Below are 26731 nucleotides of genomic sequence, written 5' to 3' on the forward strand. Positions count from 1 at the left end.
TTGAGGGTGTGGGGTCACTGCACCCACTGTGGTTCCCGAAGTGGAGGTCAGTCGTAGGAGGGCCAACGCTGGGGGCCTTCGGTCGTTGACGGGAGGGGAGATGGTGCTAGTACTTCAGGCCGACTGGGGAAACCGACGCACTGGGCAGAAGAACTTGGGTTGAGTGGAGAGGGCAGTGGTAACAGGCCGCAGGTAAGGGGAGCGAGGTAGTGGGAAAGATTTAAATTTAGGCCTGAGTTTTAGTTGACGGAAAGAGGGTGGATGTAGACAGAAAATTGAAGGGGTTAGGATGTACACTTTTGGAGGATACATTAGGACTAAACATGTAAACAGGCTCACGTGTTTTTTTTTTACTTTCACGAAGCATTGGTAGAGTATACCCCGCTTTGCTGATTCAGGTGCAGGAATGAAGAAAGCATGGTCTAACAAGATTTTGGGGAACCTTTGGATTACAGTCTGATATGAAACTTCAAAAAAACCGCGGGAATATCAAAATGAAGGAAGTCAGAATGCTAGAGACAAAGTGAAAATGATTGTTGGGGATGAATTCTGAATTTTGAAAATCAGTATTGGTTTTGCTAGGCTATTTATGAATGTATGAAATACTACTGTTCCTTGTAGCAGCTTGCAAGCTAACAAAGTCAAGTAACGCAGAATATACACTGACCTTATAGGAATGGGATAAGACATGCTGCCTGATTTTTTTGCCAGCTTCTCTTATTTTTAGCAACCTCTGAAGAAAACACCTACTACTGCACTTTGAAAATAGACACTTTTTTTGTAAAGTTATTTAATACCTACCCTTGCCTAAAGCTCTTAACTGAAATTCAAAAATTAGTTTCTTTAAAAAACCTTAGTGACTACAGGAGAAAAAGAGGCATAAATGAGAATGTCAAGGTGTTTCAATTTTTGTTAAGGAAAATAAGCTGTGTGCAAAAAGAGCAGCAATAGCAGCCAATTGCTAATTCAGAGCAGCTGCTTCCTCATAAAAACCTCGAAGAAAGCTCCCAACAATTTGAGAATTATAAAAACTTGGTAAATTAGGCAAATAAAGTAATTTCTTTACTTTCTGCTTCACTTGAAAAGCAAACAGGTTGAGGCCATGACGGAGAGATTTTAATATAAAGAAAATGATTCCTCTATTATAGAGCTCTCAGTAGTCCACACTAGGAGATCCAGGTCTTGTCATCGTTCTAGAGAAACAAAAAGGGCCTACTTTTATTTTGTGGTAGTCTAATAAATAAAAACACTGTATTAGGATAAATTATCCACATATTTAAGATACATAGAAGTAGATACATGAGTGGCATTTTTAAACTAAATAATGGAATGCTAAACATTTTTTATTCTAGTATGCCATTTTTTTCTCAGAGCCAACAAAAAAATTGCCAAATTCGGTGCTTAGGAAAATTATCAGGGTGCTGTTTGAAGTATCAAAATTTAGTGATTTCTGGGTTCAAGCCCCAGCAATCTCCCTGCCAAAAAATAGTAGTTTTCAGCCTGCATACTCTTATGTGGAATTCTGTAAACAGTCAAGATAAATTTAATTCCTTTTCATTAGTATGTTTCATTGCTCATGTTGTTTATTTTAAAGTCAAGTGGGCAATATTTTGCAAATCTCCCACAGTTATGAGTCTTTTTATTGTAACTTTGTCCCCACAAATATTTTTAAATCTCTTCTAGAAGACTTTGAGGCAAGTTGATTAGGTAATAGTTATACAGAGACAGGCTTTGATCTTAGCAGAAAACTCAAGTTTCTCACCATTAAAATATGTTATCAGTTGTAGGATTTTTGTAGACATACTTTGGCAAATAGAGGAAGTTCCCATCTATTGCTAGCTTACTAAGACTTTTCCATGAATAGGAATTTGATTTTGTCAAATACTTTTCCTGCATCTTTCAATATTATCATGTAATTTTTCTTCTTTAGCCCATTGATGTGATGGAGTACATTAATTGATTTTTGTACATTGAACCAGTCTTGCATACCTGAGTTAAATCTCAGTCCTGTGTTAGTCAGCTGTCACTGACAAAATGCCTGAGATAATCAAAAGGAGGAAAGACTTATTTTGGCTAATGATTTCAGTCCATGGTCACTTGGCTATTTTTCTTGGGTTATGGCAAGGTAGAGCATCATGTCTGGGAGCATGTGGTCAACCAAAGCTGCTTATCTCATAGGAGCTGTGAAGCAAAGAGAAAGAAAAAGGAAGGGACCAATATCCTTATCAAGGGAACACCTCCAGTGACCTACTTCTTCCACTAGCCTCCACCTCCCACAGACTAGTGACCAAACCTTCAACCCATGGCCTTCAGAGAACTTGTAAGACCCAAACCCTAACAGGTCACTGTGTATAATTTTTTTGTACATTGCTGGGTTTGATTTGCTAACGTTTTGTTGCATCTGTTCTCGTGAGAGATACTGGTTTGTAGTTTTATACTGTCTTTATCTGGTTTTGGTAATACAGTTATGCTGGCTTCATAGGATGAGTTAGGAAGTTCAGTATTCCCTCTGCTGCTATCTTCTATAAGAGATTGTAGAGAATCAGTGTAATTTATTCCTTAAACATTTGATAGTATTAACCAGTGAGCCCTTTTGGACCTAATGTTTTCTGTTTTGGAAAGTTATTAACTCAATTTCTTCATTTCCACTATAGTGTTTTTGCTCTCTAGCATTTCTTTTTTATTCTCATACAATGTCCATCTCTCTGCTTATATTATTCAACTCGTTTTACATGTTGTCTACCTTTCCACTAAAGCCTTTAGCATATTAATAGGTTTTCTTTAATTCATGGTCTGATAATTCCAACATTCCTGCTGTCTCTTACTTTGTTTCTGATGCTTGTTATTCTCTTCAAACAGTGTTTTTTGCCTTTTTGTTTTTCATGAAGCTTTCTCTTGAAAGATAGGCATGCCGTGTCAGGTAAAAACAGAACTGCAGTTGGTAGACCTTTAGTAATGTGGTGGTAAGATATCAGGGAAGGAAAAAGTGTTCTCTAGTCCTTTGATTAGGTCTAGTCTTGAAGCTGGTGTTAGGTATTCCCTTTCCCAAGTCAACTGGGCTCTCATAAAACAAAACACAACAGGTCAGGTTCTGGAAGATCTTGTTAGGAATAACAGAATGCTGTGCCTTATTTAAAAATGGGTCCTTTTCCTCTTCTCCTATCGGAAGCACATAGGGACTTTTCCTCCATAATCACTGAAAGGACCAAGTCTGGAGGTAAAATTCACAAAAGCATGGGACCCTCCTATTGCTGTGTCCCCTGGAATTTATAATTCTCAGACTTGTCCACATTGAGCCTCAAACAATTTTTACAGTTTAGGTTTTCCTGGCACTGGTTCCATTGGAGGTTTCTGCTCTGACAAGTTTGATTCTCTCTACTCAACCTGTCTCAAATTTTGGGAACAGTGGTTTTCACCATGACCTTACTTCTGTGATGGATCTAGGAAGCTGCTGATTTTTCAGTTTGTTCAATAGCTTTTTATTTATTAGGATGCCTTATATGCCAGACCAAAAACTGGAAGTCTTCAGGTAAAGTTTTTAAATACTTAAATGGAGATTGGAACAGGTAGAGAAAGTCTCCTTCCGTTTTCTTTTATGGGTAGTATATGGATGGGATATGGGCACCTTTTATATTATATGGTAATTAAAAGATTATGGCAGTGATTGACTAACAATTATTCAGTAAATCTGTTTCCCTTTCCACCTGTGTAGACAGCTAGATTATTATTCAGCCTTTCTTATGGGTGTTATCAAGTAACTGCATCCTGACCATCTGAATGTGGACAGAAGTGATGTAAGCATGGGCCTTCTCAGAAATTTTTTATATGACAGCCTCTTTCCTGCATCACGAAGCTGAATTAATAAGATGCAGAGGACTCCAGGACTGAGGAAATACCAATGACAAGAACTAGGAGATAGTCTGTGAATCATTGCCTAGAGGAATACAAACTGCCGATTGGTAATACCCAGAAGGATTTTACATAATTAAGAAATCAACTACTATCTTAAATTATTGAGATGTTTCATAGTTGGAAGTATTATTTTAAATAATAGACATGAACTAAACTTAATTCAACTTTGTTATTTCAGAAACGCTAAAATTATAACTTGATTTACTCATGAAATGATTGCAGTTTGTTTAAATTTTAAAATATACTTACCTAGGGGCTGGGGTTGTGGCTCAGGGGTAGAACACTTGCCTAGCATGTGTAAGGCACTGGGTTCAATCCTCAGTACCACATAAAAATAAATAAAAAGTATTGTACCCATCTACAACTAAAAAAAAGTTTAAAAACTAAAATAAAATATACTTACCTAGACAATCACTGAATTACTTATTGAATCCTCTTTATATGTTATTCTTTGTTACATTTATAACAAAACATGAGAAGATGAAGTTCAGATGCAAAAGTGACCACCTGTGGCCACAGCTAATCAACCCAAGTTTTCTGATTTCAAGTATCCATTCCCCCACACACACTTTTTTTTCTTTTAATTTGGAGACAGGATCTCACTGAGTTACTTAGGGCCTCACTAAGTTACTAAGGCTGGCTTCGAACTTGCATTCCTCCTGCCTCAGCCTCCCAATTCCCTGGGATTACAGCATTTCTCTCCTTTTGAGAAGAAAATAATCAATAGCACAACAACGTTGTCTAGATTCAGTTTATATACATTAAGTAGCTGTACAAAGCACTTAATGACTAACTTCCTAAATAGTTAAAGCATATAAACATTCTCAGGGTAGCCTCAAAATTAACTGCAAACAAGTATTTGGCCATCTTTTATAGGTATTTTTCACCATAAGTGGGTACAGTGAAGTCCTTTTGGTAGGAATCAATAATAATCATAGTGGGTTGATGTTATTTGTTAGTTTGGTATTCTGAATTTACTCATTTTTTCTTTTGTTTTGTTTTGTTGGTGGTGGTACCGGGGATTGAACCTAGGGGCCTCACACATGCTAGGGAAGTGCTCTACCACTGAGGTACATCCCCAACCTCACAGACATTCTTTGAATGTCAACCATGTGGCATATACCATGCTAGGCACTTAAGCATGCCTACGTGGAAGGAGCTCAATTTAATTGGAATCACAAATATTTTTAAAAAACTATTAAAATATTATGATTAAGCAGAAATGCACAGAGTACTGTGAAACATTGAAAAATCATTTAGAACTGTCAGAGAATCGATCAGGGTTTAAGACAGGAATTGTTGGCTACAGATGACATTTTACTGTACCTTCTATTAAAGAAGTAGTTTGATTCTCCAGGGACAGAGACTGGGAAAAGTAGGCAGAGTCCAGCTTCTACCCAACAGAAAAACAGGGTGTTTTTCCCACTGACTTAAGCCTTTTAAGAAAATTCAGTTAACTTTCTGTTTGTAAGTCTCATTAAAATAAAGTAGATACCCTCCACCAGTGGAATGATCTAATTTAAGACTCTATCAGAGAACAAAAACCATTCTAGAAACCTCCATTTGATTAAAATAAATTGGAGGATAGATAAATACACTAATGGAACTGAATAGAGAGCCCAGAAATAAACCTCCTCATTTATGACTTTTTTTTTTTGGTACCGTGACTGAACTCAGGGGTACTCAACCATTGAGCCATATCCCTAGCCATTTTTTATTTTTTAGTTTGAGGCAGGGTCTCACTCAGTTACTAAGAGCCTCACTAAGTTGCTGAGGCAACTTAGATCCTCCTACTTCACCCTCCTGAACCTTGTGCCACACTCAGCTACTTATGACATCTTGATACAATGACAGAAATAGCTTTACAAATCAATGGGAAAGTGTTTGCATATTTCAGTAACTTTTATTGAGCCACTTACTGTCTATTTAGGAAAATATTAAAATTAGATTCCCACTTCAGACATAGGAGTGAAGTCCAAGTTTTGAGGGGCCTGAAACTTATAATATGTGAATCCTCATTTAAGAAAAGAAGAATACTAGAATATTTTACTTTTACAAATTTTATAAAAATATGTAATTGATATGAACATATTGCTTGGTCTTCTCCCAAGGCCTTGGAAAGGGCTTGTGCAAATAATGGTCCCTGACACTTAAACTTCATTAGTTCACAGTAAATCTACCTCTGCTCACAACATATACAAAAATAAATCCTAAGTGAAATAAAAACTAAATGTTAAAAGAAAAAAACTGTTAATTGTTAAAGGAGTTATAGGATGCAACTTACAGTGCTTCAGAGAGGAAGGATTTAGTAAATAATACACAAAAAGGAAGATTAGTTTTTCATTCCTCAGTAGTAAAATAAAAAAAAATGAAGATTTTTAAAAAGTAAAAGCATAATGTTTTATATATTAAAATTAAAGAAGGTTGTCTTCATCCAAGAACATGATAAAGTTAAAAACAAGCCACCGCTCAGTGGTAGAGGGCTTGCCTCAAATGCATGGGGTGGGGCACTGGGAGTGATCCTCAGCACCACATAAATAAAGGTATTGTGTCCATCTACAACTAAAAAATTTTTTAAACGTTTAAAAAACCAACAGGCTAGATGAAGATTTATGCAATATATATTACTTAACAAAGTATTAGAATCCTGATTTCATTACAAATTAATGACTTAAGGATAGAACAATAGAAAAATGGACAGTTCATAGAAGAGGAAGCCCATATGTCTAATTATCAAAAGAAAATATGTTTAACTTCACTAATCTGGAGGATGTGGGCCTGTTATCTACTACCCATCATTGATAACATCTTTAACATCTAATGACAATGAGTGGAATGGTAGGAACTCCTACACTGCTAGCGAGCACTACATGTGGACGAGAATTCAATACCTATAGGAGTTAAAGATTTATATGATCTGTGACTCAGCATTTCTACTTGTAAGTATAGACTTGTATATATGCACAAGGAGACATGCTTAATGGTATTTTTACAACATTTTTTCGTATTGTAAAACAGTGCAGGCTGGAGTTATGATTCACAGTGATAGAGTGCTTACCTAGCCTGTGTAAGGCACCAGGTTCGATTCTCAGCACCAATATATAAAAAATAAAAAAATAAAGGTCCATAAACAACTAAAAATATATATAAAAATTTTCAAAACAGTGCAAACAATTGAAATATCAATAGAAAAATGGTGAACTAAACCAATATTCACCAAATAGGATATTATATATAGTACTGAAAATGAAGGTTAGAATTATCACTTTCAAATGGTTTGTGTCATTTGGTGGGAAGTGGGTGCAATACTAGGGATTGAACCCAAGGGTACTCTATTACTGAACTACATTCTCCAGCACTTTTCATTTTTTAATTTCAGACAGGATCTCACTAAGTTGCCCAGGCTGACCTCAAACTTCAATCCTCCTGTCTCAGACTCCTGAGTCCCTGAGATTATAGGTATATGCTACTTCTCCTGGCTTTCAACTGCTCTACCTACAGTGAGGAATACATTTTGTATCATGACTCAATACATATATGCATATCTATAAAACCAATATGTATATAAATATATATGTATTGAGTCATCATGTGAAATATACACGTGTATATCTCAGTAATATATATGCTTATATGTATTGGGTTTAAGAAAATATTTAGAATGTATATGATATGCTCTATTTTTTTTAGTGTTTCTTTTAAGTAGTTTATGACCTATTAAATTGATTTTGTGAGCTATAAATGATACACAACTCAAATTTGAGAAAATAGTGAACAGAATTATATATTTACCAATATTAATAAATCTGAAGAATATTGAGGAAAACATTAGTAACAAAATATATATCATATATATATAATATATATACACCCACATATATGTGTCATTTAAGAAATGCTTTAGATTTACTATAGCTATTCATATATATATATATATAATTTATATAAATATATATAAATTTTATATATATATTTAAAATTTTTTTTATTTTTTTAAATATATATATATTTAAAAATAATTTTTAAAACCTTCAGGAGAATGAGAAACACCAAATTCAGGACAGTAATTGCCTTAGAAGAGGAAGAAACAGAATGAAACAGGAAGGAGTTACACTGTATTCCAATTATGTCTGTAATAATTTATTTTCAAATAGAAAAAAATATTAATATTTGATAGACATTGAGTATATAGGTGTTATTTGTGTTTTTATAAATGTATAAAATACTTCATATAAAATTAATCAATTGAAACAGTATTTCTCAACTTTATACCACCTTCAAAACAATCACATCCCACCAGACACAGTGGCACACCTATAATCCCAGTGGCTCCAGAGACAGGTAGGAGGATCTGGAGTTCAAAACCAGCCTCAGCAACTTAGCAAGACCCTATCTCTAAATAAAATATTAAAAAGGGCTGAGGATGGGGATGTGGCTCAGTGGTTAAGCATCCCTGGGTTCAATCCCCAGTGCTCCCCCCCCCAAAAAAAAAATCACATCCCACATTTTCCAAGAAACTATTTATAAGAATTTGATTATCTTAATCATTTATAGTGAATTTTAAAGAAACAAGTTATAATCATTACTACAGGAGCTGGCTTAAGGATTTTTTGTTCTATTTTGCTGTGCCAATTAATGATACTAGGTATAATAAGCTATAAAGATATGGCTATATCCTAATCCCCAGACCATGTGAATATTACCATACATGTTAAAAGACTGAATTTTATAAGGCAAAAATGTGACTAAGAATTTTAAGAGGAGCATTATGCTGGGTTTTCCAGGTAAACCCTAAATCCATTGACAGGTGTCCTTATAAGATGAGATACAGGGAGGTAACAAGGGCAGAGAGGAGGCAGCACTGGAACCATGGAGGTGGAGATTACAGTGATGCAGTTTAAAAAGTCAAGGAATGCTAAGAGGCACCAGAAGCTGGAATAGCTGGAATAGAAGAGAAAATAAATTCTCTTCTAGAGCCTAGAAGAGTATAACACCTTAACTTTGAACATCTGACCTCCAGAATTATATGAGAATAAACTTATTTTGTTTAAGCCATCTAGTTAGTGGTAATTTGTTACAGCAGCCACAGTAAACTATATACTAAGTCAGATTGGCAGGAGAAATACTTTTCATACAGCATGAATATTAAGCCTAAACATTAAGAAGATGTGTTAAGATTCTATCTTAAGTGACCAAAAGACTTATGACAGAAACACAGTCGAAACTCTTTTACAGGGAAATTCAAGAGATATCTATGGGGTCAGGATTTAAAAATAAGGAGTTGAAATATTTCTCTTTTTTGTTGTGTTTTGTTTTCTGTAGTTCCAGAGCCTCAAACATGTGAGTCAAGTACTCAACCACTGAACTACATCCCCAGCCCTTGAAACATTTCTTTACCTAGGATAGACCCAGTATATTAGGAAGAAAATGGGGAAAATAGATTTACTGTGATAAAATATTATGGGAAATCTGAGTGGGGACTGGTGGCACATGCCTGTAATCCCAGCAGCTAGGGAGGTTGAGGCAAGAGGATTGCAAGTTTAAACACCAGCCTCAGCAAAATCAAGGCGCTAGGCAACTCAGTAAGAGCCTGTGTCTAAATAAATACAAAATAGGACTGGGGATGTGGCTCAGTGGTTGAGTGCCCCTGAGTTCAATCCCTGGTACCCAAAATATATATACATATATATATATATATATATATATATATATATATATATATATATATGGGAAATCTAACCACCTGTTTAGGGAGACAAGGACTGAATACTTTCTTTCCTAAGTCAGCAACATCAGAAACATTTTTTTTTTTTTTTGTACTGGGGATTGAACTCAGGGGCACTCAGCCACTGAGTCACATCCCCAGCCCTAATTTGTATGTTATTTAGAGACAAGGTCTTGCTGAGTTGCTTACCACCGTGCTTTTGCTGAGGCTGGCTTTTGAACTTGTGATCCTCCTGCGTCAGCCTCCCAAGTTGCTGGGATTATAGGCATGAAGCACCACGCCTGGCAGAAACATCTTTATAACTTTGTCTGCATGCATTGCCTTGTTGGTTATAGTAGTTTTAAAATATGTCCACAAAATCATTAACAGTATGCCCTTCAGGGGCTGGGGAGATAGCTCAGTTGGTAAAGTGCTTGCCTCGTAAGCATAAGGCCCTGGGTTCAATCCTCAGCACCGCAAAAAAAAAAAAAAAAAAAAAAAAAAAAAAATTTAGTATCCCTTCAGAAGGTGGAGCCAAATTCCCCATCTTTTCAGTATGGGTTGTATTTAGTGACTCACTTCTAAAAAATACTATATGACAGAAATGACAATGTGACTTCTGAAATTAGAACATAGAAGGTATTGTGGCTTCCCTTTTGTTTTTTCACTTGGTTTATTCACTCTTGGAGAAGCTAGATGCCATGGCATGAGGAATACTCAAACTGCACTATGGAAAAGTCCCCATCATGACAAACTGTCGCTTCCTACAAATAGCAAGGAATAAACTTGGGCTTTCTGTCCACAGTCAATCTTAAGATGGCTATGTCTCTGGCTGACATCTGAACCACAACTTCATGAAAGACCCTGAGCCAGAACCTCCCCTCCCCACCCCAGGAACAGTGCCCTGAAATTCCTGAATCTCAGCAGAAACTGTAAGATACTAAATATTTTTTTAACCTACTAGACTCTGGGTTGATTTCTTACACAAGTAGGTAACTAAAGTACCGATGCACCTCGCAGATAAAGCAGTTTTTGTTCAGAAAGCTTTAACATAACAAATATTCTAACCATCCTATGAATCACTAGATATTGTCATGTCATAAATAATCTTGACACCACTATTGTGTCGTAAGTAGTTTTAAGAATACCATTCATTTAGTTCTTAATATGTACTGTAAATTTTATCATTGAGAAAACTTAACCTTTGAGTACCATACTTCATATTATGCAGCTATTACAAGTAAAAACTAGCATTTGAATCCATGTCCCTTTGAATACAAATCCTGTGCTCTTAACTATTCTACTCTTACTCTGAAAAACCTTTAAATGTTTAAAAACTTCTATTTCCACCTAGTCCTTTTATTTCTAAACCATCAGAAGTTTCTTCAGTCTTTTAGTCTTCTTACCTTAATTTACTTCCTCTTAATTTACTTCTTAATTTACTTCCTTTGTAAATGTCAAATGCATTTACATTTGACAGTGTTCCAGAATTGAAAATAATATTGTCATATGATCATTACAAATTACTATACAATTACTACTTTTTCTTATCTATAAAATGAAAAGAAAGCCTGACTTTACTATGTCATATCCTTACCTTTTATTACAATCATGGTCAGTTAAAATTCCCAAATCTTCCATGTAAACTATGACTGTATAAAGTTTTCCTTCTTTATCTAAGGCTTATAAGTTAGTAAAGATATTCTAAGAAAATGAAAAGACAAGCTACACACTGAAATATTTCTAAACATATATCCCCACAAAAGGAATTATATTAAAAAGATAACAAAAATTCATCTCTCAACCTTGAGAAAAAAATTTAATGGGCAAAATATTTGAACATACACTTCACTAAAGGAGATACATCGACAGCAAGTCAGCATATTATAAATATGTCCAATATCATTAGTAAAATGTAATATAAAATCAAATGAGATACCAGTGTACACCAACTGTAAAAGCTAAAATTTTAAAAACTGACCAAACCAAGTACTGGCAAGGCTATAAAACAATTCTACACTGGTAGTAGAATATAAAGTGATCCAAGAGTTTTTCTATTATTGGAATGGCTATTGTTTTCCATTTTTGGTAGTAGTTTGATGTTTCCTAAGAGAACATAAATCCACCATACAACACAAGCATTTCACTCCTAGTTACTTACCAAAGAGAAATAAAAACATAAGAACATAAAAATATTTATATAAAAATGTTCAAATAGCATCATTTGTAATGACCAAAAAAGCATAAACAGCCCCAAATGCCCATCAATATATGAATGAATAAACTAATAAACTGTGGCATAGACATGCAAAGGAATAGTACTCAGGAATAAAGAAATGAACTATTGATAAATACAACAACATGGAAAAAAATCAAAACCAATTGTGTTACTCTACTAATATAAAATTCTAGAAAATGGAAACTAATGCATATTGACAGAAAGCAGATCAGTGGATGTAGACAGGGTTGTATGATTGCATTGCAGGGTTGTATGATTGATTACTAAGGTGCATGAGGAAACTTTTCAAAGTGATGTAAACATCTTAATGGTGATGATTCCACAGATGTATACATATGTATAAAATTATAAGTTTTAAATATGTACAATTTATTGTACATCAGCTATACCTCCATAAACCTGTATATAAAATGGTATTTAAATGTATAGAGCATTATATATATATGTATATATATAATATGCATACTGGCCTAGAAAGAGTTCACAATGTCATGACAGCATAATTCATAAGAGCCAAAAAGTAGAAACAATCCAAGTGGATAAATGAAATTCAGTATATCTAATGGAATATTATTTAGCAACAAAAGATAATTAATTACTGATACATGCAACACCCATGTCCAAAATCTCTGCATGCTCAGAAAAGGACCCTAAGCTTATATCTCTGAATGATCTTTAGTGCCAGTACAAACAGAAGATATAGTATAAAGCAGAGCTGTAGGTGGTCAGTCTAAGCATTAAAAATAATGACTCAGAGCCAATATGAAAAAACAAGGAGAATCGTTCTTTGGGATTTTTTTACCCACCTTTCTAGCACCAAGCATTTAAGGAGATTTGTCAGGTCACTGACTAATCACTGAGATAATACAACAGAGCCTTATATAACCATATGCCCAAAAAATATAATCCTTGCAAAAACAGTTTGAGAACATTCCTAGACAGATGCCTGTAACCCTCAGCAACAGTAGTAAACCCTGTAGAAAAGGGGTGATTCCAATTTCCAGCACTAATTTATAATATTCAAAATGTTGACAAAAAAGAAAAAAATCACAATGCACACAAAGTATGGCCCACTTTCAGGGAGGAAAAAAAGTGACAGAAACCATTCCTGAGGAAGCCCAGGTATCAGACTTACTAGGCAGAGGCTTTAAGTCAACTATATTAAATATACTCAGCAAAAGGAAACCTGAATAAAGAACTAAATAAAAGTAGAACAATGTATGATCAGATAGAGAATATCAATAAAGACAATAATTCTTAAAAATTCTCTACCTGAAGTGTACAATAGCTGAAATTAAAATTTCACTGTAGGGAATATATTTTAGTAAACAGAAGAAAGATCAGTACTTGAAGATAGGACAATTGAAATTATCCAGTCTGAGGATCAGAAAGAAAATATAATGGAAAAATAACAGCCAAAGGGATCTGTGGAACACCATTAAGTCTACCATAATCCTGGAAGAACAAGATGAAGAGAGGAAGGAGCAGAAAGAATATTTGAAGAAATCGATGATTGAAAACTCCCCAAATATAATGAAAGACATGAATCTATGTAACAAAAAAACTCAACAAACTATAAGTAGAATATACTGAAAAGAGATTCACATCAGAACACATTATAATAAAACTGTTGAAAAGCAGGAAGATTCTGGAAAGCAGCAAGAAGGAAGTGATTGATTCATGATCCTTCAATAAAATTAACAGCATGGTTCTCATCAGAAAACCTAGAAGCCAGAGCGGGGAAGAACATCAATTAAAAAAACAGAGGTGATCAGCTAACATTTTTAACAAAATTATCCTTCAAAAATGAAGGAGACATTAAAACATTCCCAGATACATGAAAGCTGAGAGTTCATTGCTAGAAGACCAGCCTTATAAAAAATGCCAAAGGGATCCCTTCAGAATGCAGTGAAAGGATACCAGACAATAATTCAAAACCTATGAAGAAATAAAGAATGCCAGTAGAGGCAACTATGTAATTAAAGGTAGAAGCCAGTATCATGTTTTTGTTTTTGTTTTTTAAGTTTTAAGTTTGGAACCTTTTGATTTTCTATGTTTTAAAAGATAATAAGACAGTAATTATAACTGTTAAGGGACAATAATGTATTAAGATATAATTTGCAACAACATGAATTGGGGAAAAAACTGTATGAAAGCAGTTTTGTGCTATTGAAGCTAAGATGATATAAATTCAAACTAGAATGTTATAAATATGAGATGTTTATTGTGATTCCCCAGAATAAACACTAAGACAAGGCTGGGGAAATAGCTCAGCTGGTAGAGTGCTTGCCTTGCAAACACAAAGCCCTGAGTTCGATCCCCAGTACTGCAAAAAAAAAGAACACTAAGACAATAAAACTTAAAAGTATACACAAAAGAAATGAAAAGGAATCAAAGGAATAATAAATAACACAAATACAACTGCATTAAAATAATTAAAGAATGAAAAAATCTAAAACATAGTAAACAAACAGCAAAATGGTTAAGTAAATCCATATTTCTCAGTAACCACGCTAAACATAAGTGGATGAAATTCACAAAAGACAGAAATGATCAGAACAAAATTTTTTTAAACATATACAAGAAACTCACTTTAAAATTCCACAGGCACAAATAGGTTGAGAGTAAAAAAAACGGAAAAAGACATTTCATGCCAACTGTAATCAATAGAAAGGCTGGATGCCTGTACTAAGACAAAATAGATTGTAAGTAAAAAAAAATAGTTATCACAGTCAAAAAACGGACATTAAATAGTGATATAAGGGCCAATTTTCATGAAAATATAACAATTGCATCTCTGTAAGAAAGCAAAAGCAGGTATGTTCATGAATGTGAAAACTTAATATTGTTAAAATGGCAATACTACCTAAATCTATACACAGATTAAATATATTTATCAAAATCCCAAAGGTAAGTTTTGGAGAAATGGAAAAACATATCCTAAAATTTCTGTGAAGTCAAGATACCCAAAACGGCCAAAACAGTTTTGAAAAAGAACAAAGAAGTTTCTCACTTCCTGTTTTGAAAACTTACTACAGAGCTGTTGTAATAAGAACAATGTGATATTGGCATAAGGATAGACATTTAGACCAATAGAATAAAATTGAGAGCCCAGAAATAAAACCTCTCATCTGTAGTCAGTTGATTTTTATTGGTACATTACAGTTGTTCATAATGATGAGATTTGTTGTTACATATATATATATATACACAAAAGAAAACAATATAATTTGGGCAATATCATTCCCCAGCACCTACCTACTCTCTCCCCTCTCTCCCATCCCTTTCCTCTATTCTACTGATCTGTCTTTGATTTCAAGAGACACCCCCACCCAATTTCTTTTCCTTTTTCTTCTTTAGTTTCCACATGGCAGAAAAAACCCTATGATCAATTTTTTTAATTTTTTTTCTGTAGATAGACACAATACCTATATTTTATTTATTTATTTTTTTACGTGGCACTGAGGAACAAACCCAGTGCCTCACCCAGGCTAGGCAAGCATTCTACCACTGAGCTACTACCCAGCCCTCAACAGATTTTTGACAAGCATGTTAAGACCACTCAAATGGAAAAGAACAATCTCTTCAATAAATGTTATGGAAGAAATTGGATATCCACATGCAAAAGAAAGGAGACCCATATCTCACACCATACATAAAAATTAGTTAAAAATGGATACAAGATCTAAATTTAAGAGCTGACCTATATACTAAGGAATGTTATTAACCAAATTATATTTTCTGTTGAACGCATGTACAAATATGTAACAAACCCCATCATTATATATAACTGTAATGCACCAATTTTTAAAAATATGGAAGAGAAAAAATTTTAAATATATATTTTTAGTTATAGGTGGACACAATACCTTTATTTTTATTTTTATGTGGTGCAGAGGATGGAATCCAAGGCCTCACACATGCTAGGTGAGCATGCTACCACTGAGCCACAATCCCAACACAAGAGAAAAAAATTTTAAAAGTAAATGTGGTATAAAAAAAGAAGCTGACTCATAAAACTCTTAGAGGAGAACACAGAGGCATGACCATAAGAACTTGGATTTAACCATGTTTTTAAAGTATGACATGAAAATCTTAGGCAACAGAAGAAAAAAATAATGATTTAAAGCCTTCAGTGTACACTATCAAAAAAGCCAAAAAGATAACGTACAGAATAGAAGAAAATATTTGCTAATAACGTATCTGAGAAGGACTTAATGTCCAGAAAATATGAAGTCCTACAATTCAACAACAAAAAGACAACTGTAATTTAAAAATGGGCAAAAATGGAGCTGGAGATGTGGCTCAGTGGTAGACTGCTTGCCTAGCACGCACAAGGCCCTGAGTTCAACCCCAGCAGCACCATAAATGAATGAATGAATAAAGGCAAAAGAATAAGCTTTCCCTGAGAGAAGATATTCAAGGCTAATAATTGAATTAAAAGATGCTCAATATCATTAGTCATTACATAAATGCAGTCATAATGAAGCAACACTTCATGCCAATTAGTATGACTTTAATTTTTTAAGAAAACAAGCATTGATGAGGATGTGGAAAAAGACTGGAATCCTCGTACACTGATGATAGGGATGTAAAATTGTGTAAAACAAAGGCAAATTTCTCAAATTTAAAATAAAAAATTACCAAATGACCCACCAATTCCATTCCTAGGGAGGTACCTAAAAGAACTATAAACAAAGACTCTGACAAACTTGTACCATGATATTCATAAAAGCATTATTCTCAATCACAATCCAAGTAACAACATACGAATGAATAAGTAAAATATGTTGTATATATGCAATGGAATATTGTTCAACTATAAAAAATGGTTCTGATACTACAGCATGGATGAACCTCAAATGCACTATGGCAAGTGAAATAATATAAAAAAAAGGTCACATATGATTCCATTTATATTAAATCCAGAGTAGGAAAGTCCATCATAAAGACAGCAGACTGGTGATTCCAGGAGCTTGGAGAACTTGCATGAGCAAGCAAGTGTTTAATGGATAAAGGGTTTTCTTTAGAGGTGATAAAAATGTTTTTAAACTAGGTAAGGATGCTGAGTACAACACTGCTAATGTACTAAGTGTTGCTGAACTGTACACTTTAAAATGATTAATTTTATGTTATATGAGTTTCACCTCAATTAAAAAACTTTTTTAAATTAGGATTATAGTTGTGGTAGCACACACCTGAAATTCCAGCTACTTGGGAGACTGGGGCAGGAAGACTGCAAGTTGGAGACCAGCCTGACAACTTAGTGAGACCTTGTCTCAAAACAAAAAAAAAAAAAAAAAAAAAAAACCTGGGGGATGTAGCTCAGTGGTGAAACAACCCTGGGTTCAATCACCTGTACCCCCCAAAAATGTACATTTATAATATAAAATTAATGAAAAACGTTCAGAAAGTATACTGAACTTATTCTTAGCTTAATATAGATATAGTTGGCTACATAAATATAAATACATATTATCTATATGTTATACATATTATCTATATCAACGTATGTTCATGGGCTGGAGTGCACACATATATTTCCTTGTTTTGTCTGTTGAGAGAGTCTAGAAGCAACAGCACACTAACAATGATCACATCTAGTGCCCAGTTCCTGGTTTTTAATGCCATTCTTAAGTAAAACAACCCAAAACTCCTTGGAGACACAACTGATTTTAGGACTCATGCAGGAAATATACAAGATGAGCTTGGAGCCTCCTGTGCAAGAAAGTGAGGAAATAATAAACACACACATACTAATAGAGGTGGATCAAAGGGACATAGTTGTCAAATACAAGAGCTCCCAACAGCCAAAGCAGGATCAATATGAACCAAAACCTAAATATTGTAGTATTGATTTATACCCCAAAGCATAAAATAATATTCTTAAATCCATACTGGTTTTAATAAATGATGGAATAAGAAGGGAGGAAAGACAAATCTCCTAAGCAAACTTCAAATAATTTATGTATATATTCCATCCTCAAAGAGTTGAAGCACAACTCCTCCCTCCTCACTTCTTTCAAAGAGTATGAAAAGGTAAAAAGGGGAGGGAATGACTTTACAGAGGAAAAACCTGACACACACAGGAATGAAGGTCGACATTAACAGTGGTAAGTCACTTTGATAGTATGTACTTTTGATATGATGTGATGTTATAAAAATGGCACTTTACATTTGTGGTCTTCCTCCCCAGACCTTCCCATAACTAATCTAACCGTGAGAAAAACATCAGACAATCTGAATTGATGTACGTTCTACAGAATACCTGAACAGGTCAGTAAAAATAAAAACTGAGAAAGGAGCCAAGAGAAGCATCAGGAGACCAGAAAATTAGATGTAATATACTCCATTGGATGGGATCCTGGAACAGAAAAAGGAAAATAAGTACAAAGTAAGAGAATCAACAGAGTACAAACTTTACTTCATGATAATGGATCAATATTGGTTTATTGATCATTGTAAACGTACCATATTCATTTATGATGTTAAAAATAGTGGAGCAGGGCCCAAATGACTCATGCCTGTCATCCCAACAACTCAGAAGGCTGAGGCAGGAAGATTCCAAGTTCAAGACCAGCTTCAGCAATTTAGCAAAACCCTGTCTCAAAATAAAAAGGCTTAAGGAAGTAGGTCAGTGGTAGCATGCTCCTGGGTTAATCCCTATTACTGTAATAATAATATAACAGAGGAGACTGGGAATGAGTATATGATAACCATCTTAACTTCACAATTTTTCTGTAGTTTTAAAAAATAAATGTAGTTTTTAAAAATAAAGTATATGTGCAATACAATGCAATTCTTTGTACATGTTACCATATTAAGATGAAGAGTGTTATAATTGTTTAACATTATTTAATGCAGATGGAAAGCACACTGGACATATAAGTCTGGATCCCAAGCCTGACTTTAACCATGATTTGTTTCATGATCTCAGCAAGTCATTTATAATCTCTAGACTTTTTGTTTACACACATTGAATTTCACAGACTAGGAGACTTTAACTCTTTAATGTTCAAAGTTTATAAATCCATGATTTTATTTCTGTACTAATTCAATTATATCTGCAAAAAAGCATATAGGAAAATAAAGCAGCATTCAAATCATTAATGCTTACTAAACTTCAAGTTCACCAAAATAAGAATTTTTAAAAATACATCATTTCATTAATGATAACTCAAATATTACTACACAGAATTTATGAGCCTGTGCAATGTGAAGGCAGAACAATCGTTACAAATGCTTCTTATGGAATACTTTTTTATGGCCAGGCACAGTAGTGCCTGCCTATAACCCCAACAACTCAGGAGTCTGAAGAAGAAGGATCTCGAGTTTAAGGTCAGCCTCAGTAACTTAGCCAGACCTTTCTCAAAACAAATAAATAAAAAGGGCTGGGAATCTAGCTCAGTGGTAAGGTAAAGTGCCCCTGGATTCAATTCTCAGTATCATTTTTAAAAAAACCAAACCTTATTATGCTGTAGAATGCATTTTATTTAAACTTGTATCAACTTACACTAATGTAAGTTGTCCATGGAAGGTATGTAGAAAGTGCACAGTTTCCATATATTTTGAAAACCTATAATGTAATGTTATTTTAATGCCCTAATGTTGAAATTAGGATGAAAGGTTGAGGACACTTCATTAATATTAGTGTTCATTAGATGGTCATGACTTTTCTGAAACAAAGTAAAACAAAACTTTTTTTTTTTTTTTTGCAATGCTGGGGATTTGAACCCAGGGCCTTATGCTTGTGAGGCAAGCGCTCTTCCAACTGAGCTATATCCCCAGCCCACAAAACATTTTTAAGCTTAGCATTTCACCAAAAATATCTAACACATTACTCTTATAAAGTTTATATGACAGCAGTAATCAAATTTAGGGTAATTTTAAGAACATCTTCCATAGTCATTACATACTTATAAGCAAAGTATAAACATCAGAAAATTTTAAGGGAAACCTAATGTCAAATTATATTTAAAAATTTTTACAGTAGCAATGTTATAAAAGTTCACTCCCATGCAGCTCTATCGGTGATAAGTCTGACCTATTGAGATACCCATAGGGTGTGCATTAGATTAAAAAGTTTGATTTATTCTTCCTCTGACAGTAATATAATCTTAAACAACCCTGAGGCTTACTTTGGTCTGAAAGGTCAAGGTTATAACAACCCTATAATCTTCAGAGTACAATAATATTTACCAGGGTTTTTTTCTTTTTACTTTCTATGTGAAAAGTAGACATTGAATGTGTTAGTAGACACTAAGACACTAAATGTCTTAGTCATATGTGAAATTGCCATAGGAAAATAATAAAGTAACTAGGCTAACTGTAAGCTTTATATACAATATTAACTTATTAAAAATATTTAACATAGAAAAGGCATTGTAAATAATACTATACCAGATAACCTTGAGACATAGGGAGACATTCTATTATTCTATTCTATTAGTTAGCCAGTGTTCAAAAAAAATTACCTTTTTCTTTCAATAAAATGAAGTCCAAACCACAAAGTGTCTCTCACATATTTGAATAAAATATATTTTTAAATAAGTCATTTTTTCTCCACATTTTTATTGATACATTATAGCTGTACATCGTGGTGAGATTTGTTGTAACATATTCACACATGCACACAATATAACAATATAATTTGGCCAGCACTTCATGCCCTTCTGCCACCCCCTGGTTCCTTTCCTCTACTGATCTTCCTTTGCTTTTCATGTGATTACACCCCCGCTTCTTTTTCTTTTTCCACTCTAGCTTCCACATCTGAGAGAAAACATATAACTCGTGAACTCTGAGTTTGGTTTATTTCACTTAACATATGGTCTGTTTTCCTGCAGATGACACAATTTTATTTTTCTTTTTGGCTGAATAAAACACAATGGTGTATATATGCCACATTTTCTTTATTTATTCATCTGTTGATAGACACCTAGACTGGTTCCATGGTTTGGCTATTGTGAATTGTACTGCTATAAGAATGTGTATGCATGTATCACTATATAGTATTGACTTTAGTTCTTTAAGATAAATACCAAGGAGTGATATAGTTGTGCATATGGTAGATCCATGCTTAGTCTTTTGAGAAACTTCCATACTAATTTCCATAGTGATTTATACTCCCACCAATAGTATAAAAGTGTTCTTTTTTTCTTCATATCCTTTCCAGCATTTGTTATTGTTTGTATAGATTTGAATAAAAGTTATATTTGATTCAAAATTTAAGGAAATTTTATAACATCAAAAAAGGAGCTCTCGTGCTGCTTGACATGATTTCCTTTTATTTTCGAGTATTTAAATTTTTTTCAAAGCAATAGACTAAAATAAATGTGTTCATACATTATATTATCTAAGTACCCATTTTAATCAATTTACTAAAGTAAATTTTTGTCAAGGTATTTTATATTACTGGGATACTATGTAGAAAAAAATAGTAAAACAATGTCTGACACTCTTCAAATGTACTTTGAACTTTATTGATTTAGTGTCAGTTATTAATTGCTTGAATTGGAGAACTCCCTGCATATCACTAAAAACCTGCCAAAATTACATAGTATCTTGAACACCAAAAGCATATCACAGGATTCACCGTCCTCAGTTATGGATAGGATAAGAAGATTGCATAGTGAGATGATGTCTTCAACAGGAGTTTGTGTTTGGGCGAAAAAATAAAAATTGTAAAAGTAAGTCAATAGTAAATCTAAATCCATTCCTTTCAAGAACTGTTTAAATCTGTTTCTTACTTTTAGAATCCTTTCATCATTATAAGAGTTATTTTTTTTTTCTGGTTCAAAAATCTTGCTTTCCTCTTTTATAAAGTTATTCCTTAAAACATTGAGCTAGATGAGCTAATTTCAGATGGCTTATTTACCTGCTCATGGATTTATATGCCACCTGCTTTTGCTTTTTCTACAGATGCAAAGTCAACCTCTGGGGCAAAATTCCACCTTTCTCCTTCTGCCACACAAGTGGTAAATAACATTACCCAATAAATTTTAGCATTTCCTCAAATGTGTAGGATACAAAAAATGTATTCATTCGTGTGAGATATAAAAATGTACACTCACACTTCTGAAATCAACAGCCAGCCATTTCACACTTGGGCCAAAGGCAAACAAACATAATTCTCACTGGCAGCTGGACAACATTCCAAGCTGCCACCACATTAATTAACTCACCTCAATCAGATTCCACTTCAACTTGCACAGCTTGCTGCCAAGACGCCTAGCAATAAATTGTTAGGTTAAATACTGAACAAGGTAGGGAAATACCATATGGTATGTTGTTATAGAGGGTGGGATATTCTTGTTTAACACTAGTAGTGGGGTTTTCCATTTGCTTTTTATTATTGTCTCTTGTGATTTGAGAAAAATGAGTATATGTTCTTGTTAAATGACCTTCCATGTCTTATTTCGTAGAGGAGTGATATGGTAACAAGATAACAAAATACCTTTGTCCAAAAACTCCTATAGTTAATATTCCCTAAATTTGAGAGCAACAGCTCACTTAGAAAGTACTGGGAGCCCATTAATGATAAATTATTAGTATTAAATCTTTAGGGAATGTCAAGGAACAATAAACCCAAATTTCCTTTCATTGAGGACTACTGGGAATTTACAAATAAAAACAAACTACTTGTAGTTGAAAAACTTTTATCCTGGTAGTCAACATTTTAGTCTGAGACCAGTTTCTGACAGGTTGTGCCACTTTGATCAACCCACTTGACTTCCCTTATATTATTTCCTCACCTGTCATATTAAAGAATTTGGGACTGGGGATATAGCTCAGTTGGTAGAGTGCTTGCCTTGCAAGCACAAGGCCCTGGGTTCAATCCCCGGCACCCCCCCCAAAAAAAAAGACAAAAAAAAAAGAATTTGACTAAATGAATGGTTTCCAAAACTTAATGCACATATCAATTTAAGGAGCTTCCTAAAAATGCAGATTTTTGGATGCCACCTTTAGAGTTTGAAGTTGATTTGTTTTGATATCGAGCCCAGGAGTCTACATTTATATAAGCAAATTATTCTTTTGCAGATTTGGGATCACGTTTTGAGGAATACTGGACTACATGATAGCTAAGATTCCTTTACCTCTAATAGTGCCTAATTTTACATACCCGGCCTTATCATTGCTTTTATAACTTGTGTGATTTGGGAAAGCAGCATGATTGGGAGTGTTGATCCATGGTTTAATCTGCAATAGGCAGTTTAAATGCCTACTGAAAAAGATTGAGACCAGCAGAATATGACTATCCAAATTCATGTGAGTATTTCTCTGGGGAAGGGTGATAGGGGTGACAGTTAACTGGGCTTCTCTCCCTAAAAATACTGTGTATATATGTGGCAAGACTCCAAATTTGGATTTAAAAAAAACACTGAAATCCATCCAGCAGATCAACTGTATTCATATTCTTGATCACTCACCCAGCAGGTGTCTTTCTTTGCTCTAAGGGTATTGTAATAAATGTTCATTTCCTTAATCTTGCTTCTTGTACATCTGATTTATGCTACTTTACTTTTAAATGCCAGAAATCAAAGGAATATTTCATACTTGTTTGCAAAACTGTAAAAGTAGGAACTAAGGGAAATCTCATTCTTGGTTTTTAGGACATGATTTAATAAGGAAAGGAAAAAGATATTACTAGTTTACCCTTTATTTCAAATAAGAGCTTATGAACTTATATTAACCCATGTGACTTGCTTCAGCTGATCCCTCTTATACCAGCGGAGAGCCAATTCATAAGGCAGTTTTCTTGTATAGCCTTAAATGGGGAAAGAACACCCCTAAGTGGTCCACATAAAACAGCATGCAACACCGGTTTTTCTCATCATGTTACAAACTTAACAGACTTGAAGCCTCAGAAGAAGACATCATTATTTCATTCCTTAAAACTGAAATCCCTTTGCCCTTAGCTTCTGTCTGTGGAGGCTGTATAGAGGTAACAGTGGTGGTTTTGCTACAAGGTGTGCATAGACTCAGCCTGATTCTCTTAAACTGAAGCAGTTCCCTCCAAGCTACCCTAATCATCACAAATGTCTCCAAGTTCTAATAATTTCCTTAGACTATGGTAGTCTCTTGTTGATCTCTGTATTCTCCTCAGCTGCTAAAACCAGTCTCTTTGCTTAGTAGATGCTCACTAAAACAACATTAGAGCAATTCTGGTAGAGGTGTTGAATCCTGTTGCAGACTTTCTCCTCCCCTGCAGGTGGTGCTGGCAGACAGGTTCTCTGTTTACTTTTTTAATCATAAGTATTTGGGCCAGTACCAGCAAAGATGTTCTCAGTACTTGATTTAGAGCTCCTGTAATTATCTGAATCACCTCCTTTCCTTCACTTTAGTTACTGAGTCCCCAGAAGAAAACAAAGACTGAAAAAAGTGATTCAAGTAATGAAAATAGATCCAATTAAGATAACTGATGGTATCTCCAGGCCCAGCAGTGGAAAGATGCTGTAGGACTTTGGTGGAAAGAAGCTACATTTTTAGTTTCAAAAGAGAACATTTACTCAAGAAACTATTCCATGGTACTAGCTGGCCATCTCCTCAGATCTACTGCATTAACTCCAATACCATATCTGTCCTTCTTCTACATGTAGGATTTCTCACCAGGGTCAGTTGTCACTGATTGTTGGCATTTGGGGCTTCATTTCAAGATTCTTTGTTCAACCCACAAACAGTCCACCACACCTACAGTCATAGTCAGTAGCCCTCTCCTCTGCCTTCTTCCAGATGAATGAACATATTATGTTTTAAATATGAGAATCTCCCACTCACTGGAAGTCTCCTGTGAGGTAGATTGTATCTTTATCATCTTTGTATCACCAGTTCATTCCTTGCTTCTTGGAATGTACTAAATACTTATAAATTGAGTGAATAAAATAATCAATAAATCAATAAGAATTCTGCCAGTCACAGTCCAAGCCTGGGACAAAGTATGAATTTCTCTTCTATAATTCCTGCCCTGAAACTTTCTGACACCCCAAGCAGAGATCAGGGAAGATAGTCATAAATAAGGATATAATATTGTTTTAAATGACATAATATGATCCCCCGACCTACATTTCTAGTCACCTCCACCTCCCTATGTAAAAATCTTTCACAACTACCAGTCATTCTATTCTCGCTCTGATCCTTCTGCTCTCCTACTTCTGAGATTATGCCAGGTCTCTGTTTTGCCCTCAGGCTATTTTACTAAGTGGTTCTCAAGGGGCCCACCATATACAACAATCCTGTTTTCACTCTCATTCTCTTACAAGTGTACAGTGGGGTTTTCTAGAAGCTTTGTGAATTGTGATACAACAGATGCAAATATAGGAATTCAGTTGACTTCATTTAAACCATGTATTAACCCATTTTGTCCCATTACACCTACAAAAAAAGTAAGTGTAATATATAGTACATAATTATAAAACACATTATATATTTATATAATTTAGGTATTAATAATAAAATATAACTATAAAATAATATCAATTACTTAATGTATTTATTTCATTTTCCTTTTAGGTGATCAAATCAGGGCCTTGCACATGCTGAGCAAGCACTCTACCGCTGAGCTACACTTCCTGCCCCATGTTAACATGTAATTTATTTTAAGTAAACTAAATATTTAAAAATTTCTCCATTTTAATTAAAATAGATAAATACAGATGGGTATAACCCATATCAAGTGAAAGTTCTTTGGTGACCTCAGTAATTGAAGAGTGTTATTAAAGGCCCTAAAACCAGAGTTTGACAATGCTGATTTAAGTCATTTGTGTCTTTTGAAGTCCAAATGAAAGCCTGCCTCCTTAGTATGTTGTTTGGCCAGTGCAACTAAAAAGGAAAAGGTTTTATTCATTCAATTTGTTTAGTGTTTTCCATATTCTCCTGTCTATTCTGAATGCCAGGGCTGCTTTTGTGATTCTTTTGTGCCATTCACCTAACCACCAAGATAGTGCCAAAAAGAATTAATAAGGTTATACTGATTAAGAATGATAGAGTTTGGTCATGAATCATAAATAATCCTTATACTTCCAGTCTCTGATTAGAGTCTTTCCAGATTAAAAGGGAAAAAGAACATTTTTTTTCTTGAGTCAACTGATCCTTTTTACTAGAAAATTTTAATAAATTTTAATAAAATACACATAATATTTGTTTTGATTTTTTATTTTAAACTTGATAAATGTTCATTGAGAAAGAATGAAACAAAAAATTAGAAATCAAAAAGTTAAATTCACTCATAATGCCATTATCCCAAGATAACAATTGCTAATATTTTAGTGTATGTCTTTCCAGTTTTTGCCTAAATACATATTTTTAATAAATTTAAGTTGTATCGAACATACTGTTAAATTATCTCTTTTATATACTATTTTGTTAAGATGCTGTTTTGTTTCTTTAACTTACTGTCACATGATGTCCTGAAGGATTAAAGAAATGTGTGGTCCTATTTATTTATTTGTTTATTTATTTATTTAATATCAGGGATTGAATCCAGAGGCCCTTAACCACTGAGCCACATCCCCAGCCCCTTTTTATATTTTATTTGGAGACAGGGTCTCACTGACTTGCTTAGCACCTCACTGTTGCTGATGAGGCTGGCTTTGAACTCACAATCCTCCTGCCTCAGCTTCCAGAGCTGCAGGGATTACAGGCATGCATCACCATACCCGGTCAGTATAATCATCTTTTGATGGCACTTATACTTTTTCAATAGAAGAAAAACAAAACTGATTTAAGAGAAAAAAGGTTTCAAGAAGTAGTAAAGAAAAGTGGGAAAGCATGTGGAAGAATTAAAACTAAGGGAAAACTGCTACCAAAGGTAAAAAGAATAAGAAGGATTAGTAGAGCTGAAGAATAGAAAGGGAGACCACAGAAAAAAATGAGAGGTTTTA

General features: G+C 34.2%; 1 long non-coding RNA gene across 5 annotated transcripts; it reads left to right on the plus strand.

Moving 5' to 3' along the window:
- On the plus strand, positions 1-26178 carry LOC124963182 (uncharacterized). Of its 5 annotated transcripts, none has more exons than XR_007104675.1 (6): positions 1-192; positions 10422-10548; positions 18052-18249; positions 21774-22117; positions 22893-23120; positions 25362-26178. It is a non-coding gene; the product is annotated as an uncharacterized LOC124963182 (long non-coding RNA). The 5 variants fall into 5 exon arrangements; XR_007104673.1 differs by having other exon boundaries at positions 18052-18131; XR_007104674.1 differs by having other exon boundaries at positions 18052-18131; positions 21774-21829.
- The last annotated feature ends 553 nt before the right edge of the window (positions 26179-26731 follow it).

This window comes from Sciurus carolinensis, chromosome 1 (assembly GCF_902686445.1).
Source record: "Sciurus carolinensis chromosome 1, mSciCar1.2, whole genome shotgun sequence".
NCBI lineage: Eukaryota > Metazoa > Chordata > Mammalia > Rodentia > Sciuridae > Sciurus > Sciurus carolinensis.